General features: G+C 36.0%; 1 pseudogene; it reads left to right on the top strand.

The window, feature by feature from the left end:
- Positions 1 to 1699: 1699 nt before the first annotated feature.
- On the top strand, positions 1700 to 7719 carry LOC100790022 (glutamyl-tRNA(Gln) amidotransferase subunit A, chloroplastic/mitochondrial-like; annotated as a pseudogene).
- The last annotated feature ends 215 nt before the right edge of the window (positions 7720 to 7934 follow it).

A 7934-nucleotide genomic window follows, 5' to 3' on the forward strand; every position in this document is an offset into this window, starting at 1 on the left:
GAAAGCCCTTACAGATTAGGACCTCAATTGTTCTTGGTGGAACTCTAAGACTCAAAAACCCTTGTTGTTTGAAAATAAGTAAAAGCTAACCTAAAAATGCCTCCCATTTTCTATTTTTACTAATGAAATTTAAACCGCAGTGTGGAGGCCAACACGAGCTATGCTCAGTCAACATGGGTCATGTTGAGGACAACATGACCGTACTCGGATGTGTGACATTGATTCTGATTTTTGGCTCTAGAAAAACATGGGTTATGTTATCAATAACACGACCGTGCTCTGATGTGTGATGCTGATGAGGAGTTTTCTTGAAAAACCAACATGATCATGCTAGAATAACATGTCCTACTAGTACATCATAGGTTGTGTTGCAATGGGCATAGGCTGTGCTCTTTGAAGATGCTAAGAAGTTCTCTTTTGACTCTTTTATCAATTTATCAACTTCCCTGCTGAACTACTCACACTTAACACATATCCATAAGGCTCTGATAACAAAATAAGATCGAAACAAGATAAAATGGGACAAAAAAATGAGGCTCAAATATAGGAGTGACAAAACGAGTTGTCTCGTTCCGTCCCACCACTAACCTGCCAAAAATGGGCCAACCCGTCCTGCCTCGCATTTCATATATGGGTTCAAAGTGCCAGCTCAGCCTGTCTTTTGTTGGGTTGGCTTGCCAAAACTAAAATATTGAGAAAAATAAATAATAAATATATTTTAATTAATTTTATCTTTTATAAATATTAAATAATAAATATTTACTAAAAAAATTAAGTGTATTACCTTAAATTTTGAATAATAATTTATTTAGACAAAAAACTAATTAAAAATTAATAAATATATGTATAAAATACAAAAATAAAGACTAAATTATTTTTTTAATAAAAAAGATTGGCAGGTTGGCGCGCCTCGCTTTTCTCTCAACCCGTTTTTCAGTGAGCCAAAACGGGACAGGTTGAAAACCCCAACCTGACCGGCCAAAAAAGGGTCAGCCAACCCGTTTTGCAACCCCTACTCAATGAAAGAGAGTGTAAAAAAGATGAAAGATTTGAATTAAAATAGTAGTTAAATGATAAACGGAAATTGCTTCAAAAAAAAAAAAAGAAGATAGTAAAAAACTGAGATGAAACAAATGTCCATTTTAGCCCATTAAAAGAATGCATGTTTCCTCTTAAAGGTGTCACGATTTTATTTAACTAATTGAGCACTAGTAGTCGATAATGTAAATTACATCATCAATTATACAACTTCATCTAAGACCACTTGAAAGAAAAGTCCAAATGAATGACCATCTAATCAACTATGTTGTAAACACAATTGATTATATTATCACTGGTAGTCGGTAAAAAAAACACGACATTATTTTTTTAAAAAAACAACATGAAGATCTTGTTATCGGGATCAATTTTGACAAGTACATTATTATTGAATTGTTGTGTCTCACTAGTCCTTACTTTCATTCTCTTTCACTTCATATTGATATGAAAGTAAAAGGAAGCATAGAATTCAACTTTTTTTTCTTCAAAACTTTTATCTACCTTTCACTCCGTATTTCACCTCTAATTCATCTTCTAAAAGTGTGTTTGAAAAGAAAAAATGAAAATAATATTAAAAAGATTTTTTTTTTGAGAGATCCACACCTTTTTATATTTTAATTTAATTTTTTTCTCCTATTATCATCCTTTAACCTATCTTAACGCGCCTTAGGCGTAGCAAAACTACAAAAGAAACTGGATTCGACAAAAGAAACAAACGATATACAAAACATTAACCTATCCATCCCTTCTGTGCTTCCGCCATGACTGATAGTGGCTGGTGTTAGCTCACTTCCCACATACAAGTTCATTCCTTTATTCCCCCATTTCCCTTTCTTCTCTTTCTCAATAAAAAAAATGCTACTATCCACACTTCAAACCCCTCGCTCCCTCTCTCGCCTCACGCGCCTCCCTCACCCCCTCCCCTCCGCCGCAGTCCGAAATCCTATCCATCCGCCACGTCCTCCTCTCCCGCCGCGCCTCCGCCGCTGATCTCGTCCTCTCCCACCTCGCGCGCCTCCGCCTCACCGAGCCCCACCTCCCCGACGACGACGTCCTCCTCTCCCACGCGCGCCGCCTCGACGCCCAAATCGCCGCCGGAGAGGACCCCGGCCCCTTCGCCGGCGTGCTCGTGGGCGTCAAGGACAACATCTGCACCGCCGACATGCCGTCGACGGCCGGGTCGCGCATCCTGGAGGGGTACAGGGCGCCGTTCGACGCCACCGCGGTGAAGAGAGTGAGGGAGTTGGGAGGGGTTGTTGTTGGGAAAACCAATATGGATGAGTTTGGAATGGGTAGCACCACTGAAGCTTCTGCATTTCAGGTTCTCTTTCTTTCTCCCCTAATACTACACTCTTTTTTAAAATTTAATTTTATATACACTCATTCATTCTAAAATGGCTTTACATGAAAATTTTGTAATTGCATTTGGGTTTTTTAATTTGAAAATTGTTATGCTTTTGTTAAATTTAAAGTGTAGTCATTGTGTTGTATTTTCAAGGTTGAATTGTGCATTCAAGCTGAGCTAAACTGTACTATAGATAGTTAGTTAGATAGATAAATAATTGTTAAAAGTTTTAAAATCGAGACATTCTCTCGGCTCGACTGGGTAAAAAACTCAATTTATTAAACGCTTAACAATTGAATCCATAATTCAACGCATAATCAAAGAAGAAATAGAGTTAAAATGTTTTCATATAAGCCTTAAGTTGTTTTCATGAAATATCATGGAGAGCTTATTGAAATCAGCTTAAAACAGCTTGTAGGCATGCCGTAATTTTTTTTCACAAGTTCATTCAAATGCTTACGCTAGCGCTTATGCCATAAGATAAGTTCAAATAAACTGTAAATAAGCTGTTCCAAATGGACCCTTAGATGAGTTTTTTATTTTTTTTATTTTTTTATAATTAGTGGGAATATTTTTACAGTTAGTTAACTAATTATAAATCAATTTACATATGACTTTTAAATTTGTTGTTATGAATGTCAATAATCTTGCTGTACACAATAATTTAGGATCGAATGATAGAGTAAAAAACATTTACAGTTATTGTGTATTGTAATTAAATTCTTAGATTCAATACGTTAACAAGATGATTGATCTGTAATTCTGCATGGTTGACATGGCATGTGTTGAGTGGTGTTGCGTGATGTCAGAGCATTGTGCGATGTCAGTGTTTCTGAGAATGTATTTTCTCAAATTTGATTATTTGAAATGCCTGGTTTGTGTTATTATTTGCAATGAATGTGAGGATAAGTAATTTTATGACCATATGTTGTCTATTTTGTGTTTTTAGGAGTTGAAATGTTGATTGCCTGTTCTATTATGAAAGCAGGATTTTAGTGTTTGCTTGGGAGAGAAAATGAGGAACTAAAATTGTCAACGAATGACTTGATGGACATTAGTCACATTACATGCAATGATATGTTGCTAATTTTCATTCCTGTTATGTTATTTCCCTTTTTGTTATTGAATAATTTAATGGATAGAAAAAAAAAGTGGGGTTGTATTGGCTGTGTGCCTTACCTGTGGGTTGGCTGTTCTTTTTTCTTGTTTAGTTTATAGCTTTCGTATTTATATCACCCATTTATAACTGTGATTGGTTTACTCAGGTGCTGCATATGTTCATTCAATAGGTGACTGCCAACCCATGGGATGAGTCTAGGGTGCCAGGAGGATCATCAGGTGGATCAGCAGCTGCAGTTTCTGCCAGACAGTTTGTTGTATCATTGGGAAGTGACACTGGTGGAAGTGTGAGGCAGCCAGCATCTTTTTGTGGTGTTGTAGGTTTGAAGCCAACATATGGGCGTGTCTCAAGATTTGGACTTATGGCGTATGCATCATCACTTGATGCCATTGGCTGCTTTGGTTCATCGGTTGCTGATACTGGGATTCTCCTTCATGCAATTGCTGGCCATGATAGATTTGATGCCACCTCAAGTAAGCAGGTAGGACTCTGAGGTCTTCACTATGTTTGGTATAACTGTTGTAAGCCATCCTATTTCTCATTGTTGACAAGGGATAATAATATTGTTCAGTAAAATCTGTTTCTCAATAAGATGGGTGATTGCTGAAATAACTAGATTTAAGTCTTATTTATTTCTTGTTATTAAGCCAATGTTTTTTCAATAATAAATAATCTCATTTATCAGGATGTACCCGACTTTCAATCTCATTTTCACTCTGTGAGCTCCTTGGAAAGTAAGCCCTTGAAGGGACTGAGAGTTGGTCTGATCTGTGAAACTATTGATGATGGCATTGATGCTGGAGTAATTTCTGCAATTCGTGCTGCTGCTTTGCATTTTGAGGAATTAGGATGCTCTGTGAATGAGGTCCTTATCATTTTTTTTCTATACTTCTGAATGATAACTTCTATAGGTGCTTTGGACATTTATATTATTACAGTTTATATTTTCAGAATGTCCTTTTCATTTGCTATGAACTTATTACAGGTATCACTGCCATCGTTTTCCCTTGGGTTGCCAGCCTATTATATTCTTGCTGTGTCTGAATCATCTTCCAACTTGTCACGCTATGATGGTATCAGGTCAGTGGCTGAACCCCCCTTTCCTATCTCTCTCCCCCTGAATACACACACAACTGACCACATTGTTTCTTTTTATGTTTTAGTTTTTTGTTGATAACCATTAGCCTGGCTTTAACCCTTCATATATATTTAGATATGGAAACCAAGTTTATGCTGATGAGCTAGATTCTCTTTATGGAGGTTCCCGAGCTAAAGGGTTTGGTTCTGAGGTACACACCTTTCAGTCCTTCTTAATTTCAAATTTGGCTACAAATGCGTGGTAGCTTTACATATGCCAGTTTAAAAGTAATGGTTCATATGTGTCTGGACAAGGTCATAAGGGTAAATAGGTGGCAATGTTGGTGGCTGGCCCTGACATGGTCTATTTGGCAGCATAGGAACAGCATACTGTTTTCCAATGCAGTGTTCAATGGCAACAAAGTGTTTGAAGATGCAGTTTTTCTTCTCTGGACCGGGCTTAGAAGTTTAGAGAGGAATTTTACAATACATTATAACCAGTGGTCAAGTAACCTTAGGAATGGTTTTGTTTAGTTGAGGATTTCACATATCAAATCAATCTTTCTGCCTATGTTTCTCAGCCATTGGTTGGTTCCTATCAAGACTGTGTTTAGTCTGATTTTGGAACCATCTATATGGTTTAATTCCTTATGTATTGTATGTACCTCTGGTACTTCATATGAATATATATCTATTTTTGCTGATAAAAAAAAAAATATGTGTCTGTATTGCTATTTAATCTAGCTTTCAATTTTAAATGTCTCAGGTCAAAATGAGAATTTTGATGGGAACATATTCTCTTTCAGCTGGTTACTATGATGCGTATTACAAACGTGCACAGCAGGTGCTACTACTATTATTTTATGTATTTCTTGATAGGTCTGATTTAAGTCTTGATAATTATGAATTCAGTTTCATATGATTGGTGCAAATACATGTTGCTTCAAGAAGTTCTAAGTTTCTAGTGTTAATTTCACAATCTTCTTTAGATTTAGGATTTTAATGAAGATATTTATGAGTGCATTGTTACAGGTAAGGACCATAATTAGGAATAGCTTTAAGGAGGCACTCAATCAAAATGACATCTTGATTTCCCCTGCAGCTCCTTCAGCTGCTTATAAAATTGGTAAGCATCTACATCTTTTTGCTTTTGCTTTATTGCTCTTTAGTGCCTGCAGTGCTAATTGTTTCGTTGCCTTTGGCATTTGCAGGTGAAAAGAAAAATAGTCCTTTGGCTATGTATGCAGGCGACATCATGACTGTGAGCATTTCATTCTTCTAGAGCTAGATTTCTGGCTTGTAGTTTTGATTATGTGTGAACCAAATAGTGTTAGGATGAGGCCTTAGACTTGCACTATTGAACTTCTTCAATTCCACTTAGCTCAAGCTTGAGCATTTGAGCTACTAAAGCTTTAAATCCTTTGACCACATAACTGATGGCGGTTAGATCTGGCAAAAATTGTAGGTTATGCCTTAGAAAATCTAGATGGGTGAAAACCAATCCAAGGATTATCTTGGTTACCATTAACTGCAGGTTTGGTTGCATAATTGCATTGCATGAGTTCTACCTCAACATATGCCAAGTTTATAGTAGTTTGAGTTCTAGCAGCTCTGCAAGGGAATTTGCTATTGGAATTAAGTCACTATTAAGCATAACTAATTACCCAATGGTTAAGAGTTTGATCTTGTGTATTGTCTCAGGTCTCATTAATGTACATTAACATATCAAACATAGTGTTTGCCCTTCTTTATTGGTGGTTTGTCTTTTTATTTTACAGGTAAATGTTAATCTAGCCGGACTTCCTGCCTAGGTTTTGCCATGTGGATTTGTTGAAGGTGGGCATGCAGGCCTTCCTGTTGGTCTGCAAATGATTGGTGCAGCATTTAATGAGGTATTGGCTTTTCCTGTAGGTTCTCTATGTTACCTATAGCTTTTTTTTTCTTTTCTTTCTAGTCTCTATTATTTGTCAAATGAGATATTTGCGTAGGAGGTACAAATCACAATGATCTTATGTTATGATTTGATGTCTGCCTTTTTTCTTTCTTGGAAAGGTTCAAGTATTTTGTTCCAAAATTCTTCTTTTCTGTGAGCATGGATGTTATGTTATATGCACCAAGTTTTGATTGAAATTCCTCTCATTTTTTGTGATGCTGTTCGCTTGCTGGATGATGAAGCAGGAGGCCTAAAAGTTGAGCAGATGTTGAGTTGAAAGACTATAACAATTTAAATGGTATTGGTGAACAATAAGAGGAAACATTACTAATTAAGTTTTCATAAAAAATAATGCCAGCAAAATGAATGAAGTAAAAATTTATAAATATAATCTATATAATAGGAACTCCAAATCCAGTGGTAGATTTTGGGACAAAATTAATCTCTGAGAAGTTATTAGATGATTTAAGAGTGATTTTGACTTGAACAAGTGATTCCTCCTGTGTGTGTGAAAATATCCATCATTTTTTAGGAAAGATACTGTTTGTCAATGTGATTTTCATTGCTTACAAGATTGAAAGTTACCATATAGCCAAAGTTAACTAATGCGGTCTTACTGATATTCTTATTGGAGTCTTTTGTGGAATAGCATATATAATGAAGAAAAATGTGGCATGTGATGATGTACAAGAATATATTTGTGACATTGAGCAACATAATCATCCTTTGGCTGGGAATTAAATTGCAGGGAGAGCTGCTGAGAGTGGGACACATCTTTGAGCAAACTCTTGAAAATTGCAGATTTGTTCCACCAATTGTAGCTGATGATATTGCATACTAAGTATAACTTATAACTTCTCATTCTACATTTTGGTATTCTATCAATAATTCTATTAGTTTCATGACAACGGTGGATGGAACAGGTATTTTTCAGCACAGGTTATACTTCTCCAAATTTTGTAGTCACACTACTGAAAGAGAGTTGGGTGAGAAAAGTTCACTATTTGAAATTGAGTATGTTCATAACAAACCTTCAAGTAGCTTTTTGATGAGGGGGTCATGTGCTATGGGGAGCAATTGTATGAATAATTAATGTGTTTATTCAGTGTAGAACTAGGTACTCGAAACTTTTGAATACGGATTTTCTAATTTTTTTTATATCTGCTTGGATACAAGGCTTTAATCAGTATGCTGGTTACATTGAAATATGCATGTTAGTAGCCACATAATACTTTAATTTGTCATCTCCTAATGTTGTAGTTAAAAAAAGGGGACCTTATTGTTACAATTTGTGTTGCGACTTATCAGACTTTTTGTGTATGTGAACAGGAACGAGAACAATGCAAATTAACATAAATTTCACCCACTTAATGTTGGATGACAGATTCCTGATTTGATAGTTGATACACTAGTGGTTTATA

This window comes from Glycine max, chromosome 18 (assembly GCF_000004515.6).
Source record: "Glycine max cultivar Williams 82 chromosome 18, Glycine_max_v4.0, whole genome shotgun sequence".
In the NCBI taxonomy this organism is placed as follows: domain Eukaryota; kingdom Viridiplantae; phylum Streptophyta; class Magnoliopsida; order Fabales; family Fabaceae; genus Glycine; species Glycine max.